Source organism: Cervus elaphus, unplaced genomic scaffold, assembly GCF_910594005.1.
Source record: "Cervus elaphus unplaced genomic scaffold, mCerEla1.1, whole genome shotgun sequence".
Taxonomy (NCBI): Eukaryota; Metazoa; Chordata; class Mammalia; order Artiodactyla; family Cervidae; genus Cervus; species Cervus elaphus.
Genome location: NW_025316783.1, coordinates 3,866,177 through 3,881,245, shown reverse-complemented (window position 1 = coordinate 3,881,245; position 15,069 = coordinate 3,866,177). Strand labels below are relative to the sequence as shown.

At 41.5% G+C, this 15,069-nt stretch overlaps 1 pseudogene; it reads left to right on the top strand.

The window, feature by feature from the left end:
- The first annotated feature begins 368 nt into the window (after positions 1–368).
- The window catches only part of LOC122691402, a 193,642-nt pseudogene continuing 178,941 nt past the window's right edge, over positions 369–15,069 (top strand).

Sequence of the window (15,069 nt, the reverse complement as noted above, 5' to 3'; positions counted from 1 at the left end):
ATTTCTCCCGGCAATCTTGATTCCAGCTTGTGCTTCTTCCAGCCCAGCGTTTCTCATGATGTACTCTACATATAAGTTAAATAAGCAGGGTGACAATATACAGCCTTGACGTACTCCTTTTCCTATTTGGAACCAGTCTGTTGTTCCATGTCCAGTTCTAACTGTTGCTTCCTGACCTGCATACAGGTTTCTCAAGAGGCAGGTCAGGTGGTCTGGTATTCCCATCTCTTTCAGAATTTTCCACAGTTTATTGTGATCCACACAGTCAAAGGCTTTGGCATAGTCAATAAAGCAGAAATAGATGTTTTTCTGGAACTCTCTTAGCCCTGCTGCGTCCAGGGAATGAAACCCACCCTTGGCCCCGCCCCACCATGACGCAGGCGCACGTGACGCGCGCCGGCGCGCGCTGTTTCCGGAAGTCGCCCCCGCGGTCTCTGCCGTGGCTGCCAGCGCTGTCGCCGCGGAACTTCGGGAGTGGAACGGTCGAGGCGGGCCCGGGCGGGGCCGGAGGCCTGGCCACTCCGCAGAATGGAGATAATCAGGAGCAGTGCGTGTCCGCTGTACACCTCCCTGCGTCCTCGGGGCACTTCCTCACCCGGCCTGCTAGGCCCTCACCGGGGCAGGTCTACTTGACCCGGCCTGGGGCAGAGGCAGTCCCCTCAGGGGTTTGCTCCCCTTTTGCGCTTCTTGGGGCCTTGTTCGCCTTTGGCCCGTGCACCCCTCGGGGCTTATATCCCTCCGGTCTGTGCACCCCTTAGGGACTTGTCCTCTCATCCCAGGATCCTTGGCAGCTCCCCTTCCCTCCTTCCCTATCCCCCTAGTAACCTGTGGGCAGAAAGCCAGGCCACCAGTTCTGAGCCTCTTCTCGGTTTCTCCGCAGATTTTCAGAGTAATCTCCACAAAGTGTACCAGGCTATAGAGGAGGCCGACTTCTTCGCCATCGATGGGGAGTTTTCAGGTATCCCTCGCTTGCAAGCTCGAGGCTGGCACCCTGCAGTGCATAGCCAAGCCTCCTCCTGCCCGCCACCCCCACCCCCCACCCCCGCGCCCTCCTGACCCCTGGCCTGGGCTTATACCTGCTGGTCGCTCCTCCCTGTTTGAGTTTTCTGGGTCAGGTTGCATGAGTCTCCACGTTTCCTCTTAAACGTTTCAAAAGCACGAAAGAGGTGCGGTGGGTTTCCTGATTGGGTTTGTGGTTGTTCGAACTCTGAGGGTTGCAGATAAGAGACTACGCTTTTGATGCTGCTTAAAAACAGCTGGACAGGTGTGGGACAGCGCTGGAGAGTTAGGGTCAGGCCTTTTTTGATGTGTGGTGAAATACACATAGCATAAAATGTATCCTTTTAACCATTTTTAAGTGGTTTTAAAGTTAAGTGAGACTGTAACACTGGAGTGCCACCATCCCCACCGTCCATCTCCACAGAACTTTTTCATCTTCCAGGACTGAAACTCTACACATTGAACAGTAATTCCCAGCTCCTCCCTCCCCTCTGCCTCTAGCAATCATTGTTTCTGTCTCTATGAATTTGACTAGTTTAGACATTTGCTCTAAGAGGGCTCATACAAGATTTGTGCTTTGTGGCTGACTTTAGGGTTGGACTTCTGCAAATAAATGAGGGTATTCCTTTAGGCATTAGTGAACGTGTTCACTGCCTGCCTTGGCGTGGGTGTACACATGTATCTAGTACTTAGATTAGTGTAACTAACAGTTATAATTGCAAGGTTCTTTTTTTTCTTTTGGATCAGAGATATCCAATTTTTGGTAAAGATAGCCGTTTTTGCTACAAGTTGTGCTTGTTTCAAAGACTTCAGCTCTTTCTAAAGGAATCCATGCTGGGCATAACTTTGTTTTTACTGGGCATAATCCATTACTGGATTATAATTGCTTAATTATATACATATAGTTATATAAATAATGGTATAGAATTATAATTACTGAATTATGATCAACCAATTATGTCAGTTTCAAGTGTATAACACTGATTTGGTATTTTTATACATTATGGATTGATTACCTCGCTAAGTCTAGTTACCATTTGTTACCATACAAAGTTCTTGTCAGCTATATTATTGGCTATATTCTCTGTGCTGTGACTGACTTATTTTATAAGTGAAAGTTTGTACCTCTTAAACTCCTTTACCTATTTGGCCCCCCCCCCCCAAACTCCCCTCCTTCACTCTGGCAACCATCAGTTTACTCTCTGTATCAATAAGTCTCTTTCTGTTTCTTTTCTTTTCTTTTTTTTTTAAGATTTTATCAGTAAATGAAATCATCAGTATTTGCCTTTCTTTGTCTGACTTATTTCACTCACTTAGCATAGTACCTTCTAGGTCCATCCATATTACAAGGTTGTTTTTTTTTTTTTTTTTTTTTTTTTTTGGTTGAATAATATTTCTTTACACAAATTCTTTGCAATCCCATGGACTGGAGCCCGTCAGGCTCCTCTATCCGTGGAATCCTCTAAGCAAGAATACTGGAGTGGGTAGCGATTCCCTTCTCCAGGGGATCTTCTCAACCCCTGGTCTGCCACATTGCAGGCAGATTCTTTACCATCTGAGCCATCAGGGAAGCCCCATGTATGCATATATATGCATGTATACACACACACGCACACATACTCACACACATTTATAGCATCTTTACATATGTATAGAATCTTTATCTTTTCATTTATCCTTGGACACTTAAGTTACTTCTATCTTTGCTATTTTAAGTAATGCTGTAGTGACCTAGGGATGTATATATCTTTTTCAGTTAGAATTATTGAAGAAAAAATAATTTTTGTTTTCTTCTGATGAATATCCAGAAGTGGAATTGCTGGATCATATGTTAGTTCTATTTTTAATATTTCGAGGAAGCTTTATACTGTTTTCTATAGTGCCTGCACCAATTGACATTCCCGCCAACAGTACATGATAGTTTTCTTTTCTCCACATCCTTGCCAACATTTGTTATTTCTTGTGTTTTTGAGAATGGCCATTCTGACAGATGTGAGGTGGTATCTCAAGATTGCTGTGGTTGTTCGGGGTCTTTTGTGGTTCTATACAAATTTTAGGATTATTTGTTTAGTTCTGTGAAAAATGCCGTAGGTATTTTGATAGAGATTGCATTGAATCTATAGATTGTTTTGGGTAATATGGGCATTTTAACAGTATTAATTCCTCCAGTTCATGAGCATTTCTGTTTTTCATGTTTTCTTCAATTGCTTTCACCAGTGTCTTATAATTCTCAGAGGACAGGTCTTTCACCTTGGTTAAATATAGTCCTAGGTGTTTTATTCTTTTTGATGCAATTGTCAGTGGGATCGTTTTTATAATTTCTCTTTTTGATGGTTTGTTATTAGTGTATAGAAATTTACAGTGGATTTCTGAATATTAATTTTGTATCCTGCAACTCTGCTGAATTCATTTATTAGTTCTAATAATTTTTTGGTGAGATATCTATAGGGTTTTCTTTATTTGAAATCTGTTTTAGATACTGAAACTGTCCATTCTCAAATTGAAACATTTGTATCTCTGAATTCTCTATTACAGGGTTTGGCTTGTTAGCCTGCGAAATTCATGCTAATTTTGAAAAAGTGAAATAAAGAGCACTTCCAGTTAGTTTTAATTCATAAAAATAAGAAATTATAGAGCCATTGAATAGTTGACTGACATTTTCTGTTAGCATTTACGAATAGGTTAAAATTTTTTTTCTTAAAATCTAGGAATCAGCGATGGACCTTCAGTCACCGCATTAACAAATGGTTTTGACACTGCAGAAGAAAGGTATCAGAAGCTTAAAAAGGTAAGTGGGTGTGCTAGAAAATCTCATTTTTTTTTCCCATGTTGGTCTTGCATATGTTAAATTATAGAGGAATAAAATTGTCAAGCTTGCTTATTAACTTCTCAACCCCAGCTATGAATTGATATTTAGTGGTATTTAAAACAACAGCAAAAATAATTGTTTGCTGGAAAACATTTTGGGGAAGGTTTAGTATTTTCATTGTTAATTTCATTTACAGGAAATATGATGTGGTTATTTTAATCATTTGGAAATAGGTTTACTATGATGCTCTGGATGATGCATAAGTGCTTAGTTGGGAAAAATAGTAAGAAATATTCATAAATTAATAATGCTCCTGATAGATAGTCTATAATCGGTTTGGATCAGAAGTATTCTGCCAAAGTCAAGTAGAATAATCAGAAAACCTACCTGATTGCAAATACTGTTGCTCATGTCGACTATACAGCATTGTTTTGACAGATATTTTATTTCCCTTTTCCAGCATTCCATGGACTTTTTGCTGTTTCAGTTTGGCCTTTGCACTTTTAAGTATGACTACACAGATTCAAAGTAGGTTGTTTTAACAAGTGGTGGGAATTCTTTTGTCATGGCATAATATAACACCCTAAGTCTCCTTTTATCTTATTTTCCCCAGGTATATAACGAAGTCTTTTAACTTCTATGTTTTCCCGAAACCCTTCAATAGATCCTCACCAGATGTCAAATTTGTTTGTCAGGTTAGTAGTATAACTGAGTTGTTGTTCCTTTTTTTTCTGTTACGAATCCCTGATGAAGCTGTGTGGAAACGTGGAATCAGAATTCTCTTTAAAATTTGGTTCTATGACCAACTTTGCACTTCGGGCAAATCACTTTACCTCACTGACCTTCAGTTTTTGGATTATAAATAAATTATACTCTCATCTTTCCTTTGACCTGAGAGTGAGTTAAGGAATAAGATGTAAGAGACAGGCAGAGGGACATGGGAACATGAACTTTATTATAAGTAGAGCTGAATTTGAGACCATGACTTCGTACTGTGGCTCTTTGGGGGATGTTTTTTATTGTCTTACCCCTGAACTGAACCTACAGATTAGGACCTGCAGGTTTTTTTCCCAACCCCATTTTCACTGCACGCCTCTTCAAGGGTAGACCTTTATTTTCTGGAGGAGCAGAGTATGTGTGTATGCTCTTTGAAAAGAGCAAACCTAAAAGAGAAAGTGAAAGTATAGTCACTCAATTGTGTCTGACTCTTTGCAACCCCATGAACATAGCTCCCAGGGTCCTTAGTCCATGGGATTCTTCAGACAAGAATACTGGAGTGGGTTGCTGTGCCCTCCTCCAGGGGATCTTCCCAACCCAGGGATCGATCCCAGGTCTCCTGCATCGCAGGCAGATTCTTTACTGTCTGAGCCACTAGGGAACCCAGAAGGGGCTAAGTTACATGTGCTCGGTTTCTTTTCCCAAGCTTACCAGTTAGGAAAGAGGGTAGAAAAAGACCACTGGTGCCTCCTGAGGAGGAAAGGGCTGACTTTATGAGCCAAGGTGAGGATTCAGGGAGGGTCCCCTTTAGAACAGCCAGTTCAGAGTTGTAGCTGATCTGGTGGACATTCGGTGAATGTCAGCTTCCCCTTTCTGCTCTCTTAATAATCTGATTAACGAATAAGGAGATCATTGATCTCTATTGATAAGGACAGTGTGAATTAGTGTCTATCATATGGATATGTGATGAAACCTGAGTTTTGGTCTTCTCTTCCTTATAATCTTATGTCTGAGCTTCTCTCCCTGGAGTAACATTAGTTCCTTTGAGTCTTCCCATCTGTCCCTTTTCCTGCATCTAAGTAGTACTGCAGTTAAGAAAGCCTGGAGGGTAGGCTTCTGAGTGATTGAGTCATGTCAGATTCTCTCTGTAATAAGGCAGGATGTAAACAAATGAAGCAGCATTCATTGTATGTCAGGAGCTGGAGAGAAGGTAATTTTACTCTTGTATCCAGTATTTTTCTTAAATTAGCAGATAAACCATAGTTGATATTTCTTTACTTTGCAATAAGCTCAGTTCAGTTGCTCAGTCATGTCTGACTCTTTGCAACCCCATGGACTGCCACACGTGAGGCCTCCCTGTCTATCACCAACTCCTGGAGTTTACTGAAACTCATGTCCATTGAGTCGGTGATGCCATCCAACCGTCTCATCCTCATTTAACAGCTATTTACCAGTCACATGAGTATAGAATACTTCATTAAATGGTATTTGTAAATTTTCTCTGAGAAAGATAGGTTCAGTTTGGACATTTGTATGGATGTAGTTTTCCAGTGGTAGCAGGAAAAGACAGTTCCTTAAAGTGGATTCCATGGTTTTAGCCAGGAATTAATCAAATGCACACAGTGGCAGTGAGACATCTTAGGGATGACAGTATGTTCTAAAAGACCAACACAAACACAACTGGAGACAGGTCGGAAGAACCCTACCCATCACACAAAATCATCCTGTGACTACACCTGGAACACTTCATGCAGTCCTGATAGCCAGCCACTCCTTAAAAAAAGGAAAAACATCATAGACTTGAAGACAGGCCAGAGATTAATGGGCTCAAATGGTGCAGTTCTCTGTTCTGGAAAAACAAAGGCAGGGAAGAGGTTGAGACTCAGTAAGTAAACTTGGCAATTGTATGGATAAGGTAAATGATAGTATCTTTGGATTTTTTTCTGGTCCTCCATCTAAGGTGGATTTTGTCTTGTTTAAAAATCTATGCCTGCAGCAGAGTCGCGTCTTTAAAGGAACTTAGCTTCTAGAGTCGGCGAGTAGGGTGAAGATTGTGTCTAGTGAAAAATTGATCTTGAAAAGCTTTTATTATCCTTAAAGCAGGGAAAATTGGGGGGCAAGACAACTTTCTGTGCTGTGTGAAAACTAAGTATCTGTACACACAGTGAGCCACGCACACTAGGCAGGATGTGGAGGAATGACGCCCTGAGAGCCATGCACACGCCTGCAGCGCGTGCCCGTCCAGGTGAATTGCAAGGCGTCTTCATTGTCTTCACTTCCTGTTTCTTCTGTTCTTCTTTTTTCTGCCTGAACATCTGTAGTGGAGTTCATGGAAGAAAATACATACATGGCCGTGAAAAGTCAAAACACTGCTGCTGTCTATAGAGTAAAAAATGTTGTTTTTAAATCCCCTCTTCCCCCATGCCACTTCTTTCCCCATTTCACTCCTTTTGTGCCATATATACATATGCTCCTGTGTTTACATATATATACACACACACACACACACAAACACAGTTTTAGTTTTTTGCTTTAATATACACAGAATCATAACATTCATATTTTAAATAACTTGCATTTTCCATTTAACACAATGTCTTCATATTTCATAATACAGGTGTATTATAATTTATCTAATTGGAATTGGAAAGTTTTCCAGTGGCTCCCTATTTTAAACAGTGCTATAGTCAGTGTCCATGTGCATGTGTCTTGGTTGTATATAGGAAATTTTTTTTTTTTTGCCGAATCAACATATGTTTTTAAGCTATTTTTTAAATTTATTTTTAATCGGACGATAGTTGCTTTACAATGCTGTGTTGGTTTCTGCCGTACAATAACATGAATTAGTCATAAGTGTATATATGTCCCCTCACTCTTGCACCTCCCTCCCCTTCCTCCCCCACCCCATCCCACCTCTCCAGGTTGTCACAGACTAAGTTTCAAGTTGAACTCCAGGAATGTTTTATAGGATAGCTTTCCTATGAGGGGAATTGATGAGTCATAGAACTTATAGATTTAAAATTTTGATAGATGCCTCAAATTGTCCTCTCTAATATCTATGCTCATCTTTTGAATCCTGAAAATGGTACATTTAGAACAAACCAAAGATAGTGTTTAGTATATTATAAATAAAGTTTGTTGGTTTGAAGTGTTTTCTCTTTATTATGGTAAAAAAAAAATCCATAACCTAAAATTTACCATTTTAAGAGGCTTTAAATTCAGGGGCATAGAGTACATTTTTTTTTTTGCAGTCTAAAGAGTATTATTTGAGTAGAAAATAAATAGCTTGAAAAAGGGGATGCGTGATCTCTGACTCTGATTTTTAAAGAAGAAAGTTAGGATGGAGTCTAGTGATAGGAGGGGTAAAAACGCCTTTCCATAAGCCATCTTTTGTTGTCTCTGTCAGTGATGGGTATTAGGGGAGCAGAGTTAAGAGTACTCAGGCATGGAAGGTAGAGGGGCTTGTGGCCCAAGTCAGAAGGCACTGGGTCTTATTTCAGAACAGGATGAACAAGGAAGATATAGGGGAAATGGTTGCTTATTTCACATCACAGAAAACCTGGACATGATAGAAAATGATGTGTCTGTATCTGTGTGTGTGTGTGCATGCATGCACATACCCATGTATATTTGACTAGGTTGCTCATAGTTTAAAAGAACTGGTGTCAAGTAATAAAGATACATAAAGTACATAAAAGTATATATAATATATAAAACCTTTTAACCTAAGATTAAAAATAAGTAAGTGAAAAATTGGAAGAAAAGAAAAATGAGGGTGTGATTACTGTGTTATGATTAGAACACAGAATTCATGCCAAAGAAAGTCTTACCTGCTTGTCTCTGAGCTTCCTACCAGCCAAGACAAGGGGGAAACACACGGTCAGTTCTGTGGTCCAAAGGATCAAAATGGACCAGGACTTAGGACCAGTTCAGCTTTCCTCAGATTAGAGACCCCAAGACATTTCCCTTTCTGTTATCATGGTATTTGTCGCTCAGTCATGTCTGACTCTTTGTGACCCCATGGACTGTAGCCTGCCAGACTCCATGGAATTCTCCAGGCAAGAATACTGGAGTGGGTAGCCATTCCCTTTTCCAGGGGATCTTCCTGACCCAGGGATTGAACCCAGGTCTCCTTAATTGCAGGCAGATTCTTTATCATCTGAGCCACCAGGGAAGCCCTCTGTGTAGACGACGTTGTCTTCAGCAGCATCTCTAAAGTGGATATGGTAATGAGCTTATTGGAACTGGCAGAGCATCCTCAGTCTAGACTGATGGTGTAACATCAAGTGCGACTGAGGAAGGGCTGCTCTATAAAGGGTCAGATTTAACTGTTCTACCTTCAGTTACTTCAGGAATGTCCAACTCTTTGAGACCCCATCGACTGCAGCATGCCAGGCTTCCCTGTCCATCACCAACTCATGGAGCTTGCTCAAACTCATGTCCATCGAGTCGTGATGCCATCCAGCCATCTCATCCTCTGTTGTCCCCTTCTCTTCCTGTCTTCAATCTTTCCCAGCATCAGGGTCTTTTCCAGTGAGTCAGTTCTTCGTATCAGGTGGCCAAAGCATTGGAGTTTCAGCTTCAGCATTAGTCCTTCCAGTGAATATTCAGGACTGAATTCCTTTCAAATGGACTGGTTGGATCTCCCTTGGACTTGCTGTTCAAGGGACTCTCAAGAGTCTTCTCCAGCACCACAGTTCAAAAGCATCAATTCTTTGGCACTCAGCTTTCTTTGTAGTCCAATTCTTACATCCATACCTGACTACTGGAAAAACCATAGCTTTGAATAGATGGAACTTTGTTGGCAAAGTAACGTCTCTGTCTTTTATTTTATTTATTTATTTATTTTACATCTCTGCCTTTTAATATGCTGTCTAAATTAGCCATAACTTTTCTTCCAAGGAGCAAGTGTCTTTTAATTGGCTGCAGTTATCATCTACAGTGATTTTGGAGTCCAAAATCATGGGACTGGATGCCATGATCTTCGTTTTTTGAATGTTGAGTTTTAAGCCAGCTTTTTCACTTCTCTCTTTCACTTTCATCAGGAGGCTCTTTAGTTTCTTTTTAGTATGTTAAAAAGCAGAGATATTACTTTGCCAACAAAGGTCCGTCTGGTCAAAGCTGTGGTTTTTCCAGTAGTCATGTATGTTTGTGAGAGTTGGTCTATAAAGAAAGCTGAGCACTGAAGAATTGATGCTTTAGAACTGTAGTGTTGGATAAGACTCTTGAGAACCCCTTGGACAGCAAGGAGATCCAGCCAGTCCATCCGAAAGGAAATCAGTCCTGAATATTCATTGGAAGGACTGATGCTGAAGTTGAAACTTGAATACTTTGGCCACCTGAAGTGAAGAACTGACTTATTGGAAAAGACCCTGATTCTGGGAAAGATAGAAGCGGGGAGGAGAAGGGGATGACAGAGGATGAGATGGTTGGATGGTATTGCTGACTCAATGGACACGAGTTTGAGTAAACCCCAGGAGTTGTTGCTGGACAGGGTGGCCTGGTGTCCTGCAGTCCATGGGGCTGCAAAGTCGGATATGACTGAGTGACAGAACTGAATTGAACTGAACACAGTCAAAGGCTTTGGTGTTATCAATAAAGCAGAAGTAGATGTTTTTCTGGAATTCTCTTGCTTTTTAGATGATCCAACAGATGTTGGCTATTTGATCTCTGGTTCTGCTGCCTTTTCTAAGTCCGGCTTGAACATCTGGAAGTTCATGGTTCACATACTGTTGAAGCCTGGCTTGGAGAATTTTGAGCATTACTTTGCTAGCGTGTGAGATGAGTGCAATTGTGCGGTAGTTTGAATATTCTTTGGTATTGTCCTTCTTTGGGATCGGAATGAAAACTGACCTTTTCCAGTCCTGTGGTCACTGCTGAGTTTTCCAAATTTGCTGGCATAATGAGTGCAGCACTTTCACACATAATCTTTTAGGATTTGAACTAGCTCAACTGGAATTCCATCACCTCCACTAGCTTTGTTCGTAGTGATGCTTCCTGAGGACCACTTGACATCACGAATTCTAGGATGTTTGGCTCTAGGTGTGTGATCACACCATCGTGGTTATCTGGGTCATGAAGATATTTTTTGTATAGTTCTTCTGTGTATTTTTGCCACCTCTTTTTAATATCTTCTGCTTCTGTTAGGTCTGTACCATTTCTGTCTTTTACTGTGCCCATCATTGAATGAAATATTCCCTTGGTATCTCTAATTTTCTTGAAGAGATCTCTAGTCTTTACCATTCTATTGTTTTCCTCTATTTCTTTGCATTGATCACTGAGGAAGGCTTTCTTATCTCTCCTTCCTATTCTTTGGAACTCTGCATTCAAATGGGAATATCTTTCCTTTTCTCCTTTACCTTTAGCTTCTCTTCTTTTCTCAGCTATCTGTAAGACCTCCTCAGACAACCATTTTGCCTTTTTGCATTTCTTTTTCTTGGGGATGGTCTTGATCACTGTCTTCTGTACATGTTACAAACCTCTGTCCATAGTTCTTCAGGCTTTCTGTCTGTCAGATCTAATCCCTTGAATCTATTTGTCACTTCTAGTGTATAATCGTAAGGGATTTGATTTAGGTCATACATGAATGGTCTAGTGGTTTTCCCTACTTTCTTCAATTTAAGTCTGAATTTGGCAATAAGGAGTTCATGATCTGAGCCACAGTTGGTTCCTGGTCTTGTTTTTGGTGACTGTTATAGAGCCTCTCCTGGGCTTGCCGGTGGCTCAGTAAAGTGTCTGCCTGCAGTGTGGGAGACCCGGGTTCGATCCCTGGGTTGGGAAGATCCCCTGGAGAAGGAAATGGCAACCCATTCCAGTACTCTTGCCTGGAAAATTCCATGGACTGAGAAGCCTGGTGGGCTACAGTCCATTGGGTTGCAAAGAGTCAGACACAACTGAGCGACTTTGCTTTCACTTTCTTTCATAGATCCTCTCCATCTTTGGCTGCAAAGAATATAATCAGTGTGATTTTGCTGTTGACCATCTGGTGATGTCCGTGTGTAGAGTCTTCTCTTGTGTTGTTGGAAGAGGGTATTTGCTATGACCAGTGTGTTCTCTTGGCAAAACTCTATTAGCCTTTGCCCTGCTTCATTTTGTACTCCAAGGCCAAATTTGCCTGTTACTCGAGGTTTCTCTTGACTTCCTACTTTTGCATTCCAGTCCCCTATGATGAAAAGGACATCTTTTTTGAGTGTTAGTTCTAGAATGTCTTGTAGGTCTTTATAGAACCATTCAACTTCAGCTTCTTCAGCATTACTGGCATAGATTGGATTATTGTGTTATTGAATGGTTTTCTTTGGAAATGAACAGAGATCATTCTGTCGTTTTTGAGATTGCACTCAAGTACTGCATTTCAGACTCTTGTTGACAGTGAGGGCTACTCCATGTCTTCTAAGGGATTCTTGCCCACAGTAGTATATATAATTGTCATCTGAATTAAATTCACCCATTCCAGTCTGTTTTAGTTCACTGATTACTAAAATGTCACTGTTCCCTCTTGCCATCTCCTGTTTGACCACTTGTAATTTACCTTAATTCATGGACCTAACAGTCCAGATTCCTATGCAGTATTGCTCTTTATAGCATCAGACTTTACTTCCATCACCAGACACATCCACAACTGGGCATTGTTTTCTCTTTGGCTCAGTCTCTTCATTCTTTCTGAAGTTATTTCTCCACTTCTCTCCAGTAGCATATTGGACACCTACCGACCTGGGAATTTCATTTTTCAGTGTCATGTATCTTTTTCTGTTTTCATACTGTCCATGGGGTTCTCAAGGCAAGAAATTAGAGTGGTTTGCCATTCCCTTCAGTGGACCACGTTTTGTCAGAACGCTCCACCATGACCCTTGCGTCTTGGGTGGCCCTGCACAGAGTGGCTCATGGTTTCATTGAGTTAGACAAGGCGGTTCTGACTTAAAACGAAAATAAAATTAGAGAAGCTCAGTGAAGTTTCCCACCTTCAGTCAGTTGAGTAAGGACTTTGTGAAAATGTTCCCATTCTTGTGTATAATTACTTACTTGATATTTTTTCTACATTTACGTATATATTTTGACTTTGAGATATGTGTTTAGTAAGTCTCTTTACTGGGAATTTTTCTGTACTATGATGTTGAATGTAAAGAACATCCAGTTAAGATTTTGGGCTTCCAGAATCTAAGTTGAAGTGAATATTGATACCTTATAATTTGCACATTTTTTCCCTTAAATTTGAACCTGGGGTGAGATAATAGAAATACATTTAATTTTTATTCAGCAGTTTCCTGCCTCTTGGGAGAATATATGTTCACCAAGTAAGATTTTCTTAAATGTTGGGTAACAAAGGATATTTGTCTTACAAACTATAAGGGAAAAGCCCAGATAGTTGAAGTGAATGAATGGACAGTTCAGCAGCCGTGGAGTAGAAGCCCCTTGTTCTCTGACCCGTGGCATGCTACCCCCTTGCCTGGTTGCCTTCGTTTACTCCCCAGAGTTCTTTCTCTGCTTATGTTCACACACCTGCCATGAACATCACTGAAATGCATGTTCTATTTACTCTTGTTTCAGAGCTCAAGCATTGACTTTCTAGCAAGCCAAGGATTTGATTTTAATAAGGTTTTTCGCAACGGTAAGATTACACGTGACCTCTCTTCAGAGCTTGTAAATCTGGACTCGGTTGAGAATTATCTCTCTGTGCGTACTGTCTGAGACAGGGTCTCGGATTTCCATTCCAGCCTGTGCAGCCGTTAGAGTTTTTATTGTGCCCCGCTGTTGAAGGCCTGGTCCAGCATGAGTGGCACAGGAGAGGCGCTGCTGCCTCCTTTAGCTCTGATGAGGCCTCTCGAGCCCCCAGAGTCGTTGGGTGGGGCTTGTGCTGTCACTGGTGTGACTCAGTCGCCTGGCAGACTCCCTGTGGGGTATGTGTCCCTGTTGTCTTCCACTGAGACAAGTGGTCCAGTGTCGCATTTTCATAATCGGCCATGTTTCAGTAATACTGCGATGGTCTTTGGAAGAAAAAATTCAGTTCTGATGGCTAACTTGCTGGGTGATGTGCTGACCAGCAACCTGGTGGGGTGGGGGGACCAAGTCCGAGTCCTTGTCCCCAGCGTAGGGCATGATCCCTCAGAGAGGTGATTGTTAAATATTTAATTAATGAACACTGGACGTTCAAGCACATCAGAGTGGTTTTTTTTTTCCTCCATTCATTTACTTCCCTAAAAGTGCCTGGGAAAGCCTCTGTCGTTCCCAGCAGTATTAAGTGCCTGCTGCTCTAAGGTCAGTAGCTACTTTTCACTTAATTATTCTTTTAAACTGCTTTCTTTCCCATGGTGGATGTGTTACTGAGTGAGGTAGGGAAGGAGATATTTCTCAGCAAAGGTTCCAGAACATAGACTTCAGCTACAATCTCTTTCCCTCAGCATGATCTCCTTGTAGGGTCTTTAGGACCATGTCATGTTGGTTGTTTAATTGCTTCAGTGGTGCTGCATCCTCATATCTACTGGTGCTTTTGATATTTGGAAATGCTAAAAAAATTTTTGAATCCAAACTGCTTAACCTAGTGGGTAAACCTGCTGGGTAACACAATTTGGGTATAACAAAGTAATTTTATTTCCTGTGGCTCATGCTTGACTCTGAAAGCCACTATAAAATACAAATTCCACATATAGTTAGAGTACTATGATGGAATGTGTGCAGTTTTTTTTTTTTTTTTTTGGCATGTGGGATCTTAGTTCCCTGACCAAGGATCGAACTCATGCCCCCTGCATTGGAAGCATGGAGTCTTAACCGCTGGACCATCTGGGAAGTCTTATTGCAGAAATGTTTTGAAGGAACTACTTTAACCAGATTCCTATGAATGTGTAATTTCCAGCCTGATGGTTTTATTTTCATAGAAGGAGAGAAACAGCTTCATGAAGGATGCTTCATTTTCTAGTTTTGTAGTCAGACCTTGAAGTATTTTAGTCACAACTGCATCAGGGCTCCCAGGCCATCTGTTATTACTGAGACTCTTATCCCTGTGCTTTAAATCTGACCCGGACCTTTATTCCTCTTCCTTATTAAATCTTTGCACTCTAGGGTTTGCACATGCTAGACCCTTTCCTCCTGGCAGCCTCCTTGGACATACCTCTGACTTCCTTGTCTGAAGTGGAACCAGGTGACTGCCGTCACCATTCTCCCAAGCACAGATGGTTTCAGCTGTCTATGCAGCCGGGCGGTAGGCCTTCCACCTCAGTCCAGCTGAGTTCTTCTCAGGAGCCACGGCTCTTCCCAGGGCTGTGTAACCAGCTCTGCCGTCCCCCTTCTGCTGACGTCCTGGGTGTGATAGAACTGGGATTCTAGTGCAGGCTGTCTAACACCTGAATTTATGCTCTTTAACCTCCAGGTGGAATCTGCATTCCTGCAAATGTTCCCCTCTCTTCACCCCAGCCTCAATTATTTTAGGTTCTGTTTGCAAGGACACCAGAAGCCTAGACTTTGGCTCATCTTTCTCTCTATTCCTACCTCTCTCCTCCTTCTGGGTTACTCCAGCATCCACATGGAGCACCTGCAAAAGCTCTGTCGTGTCT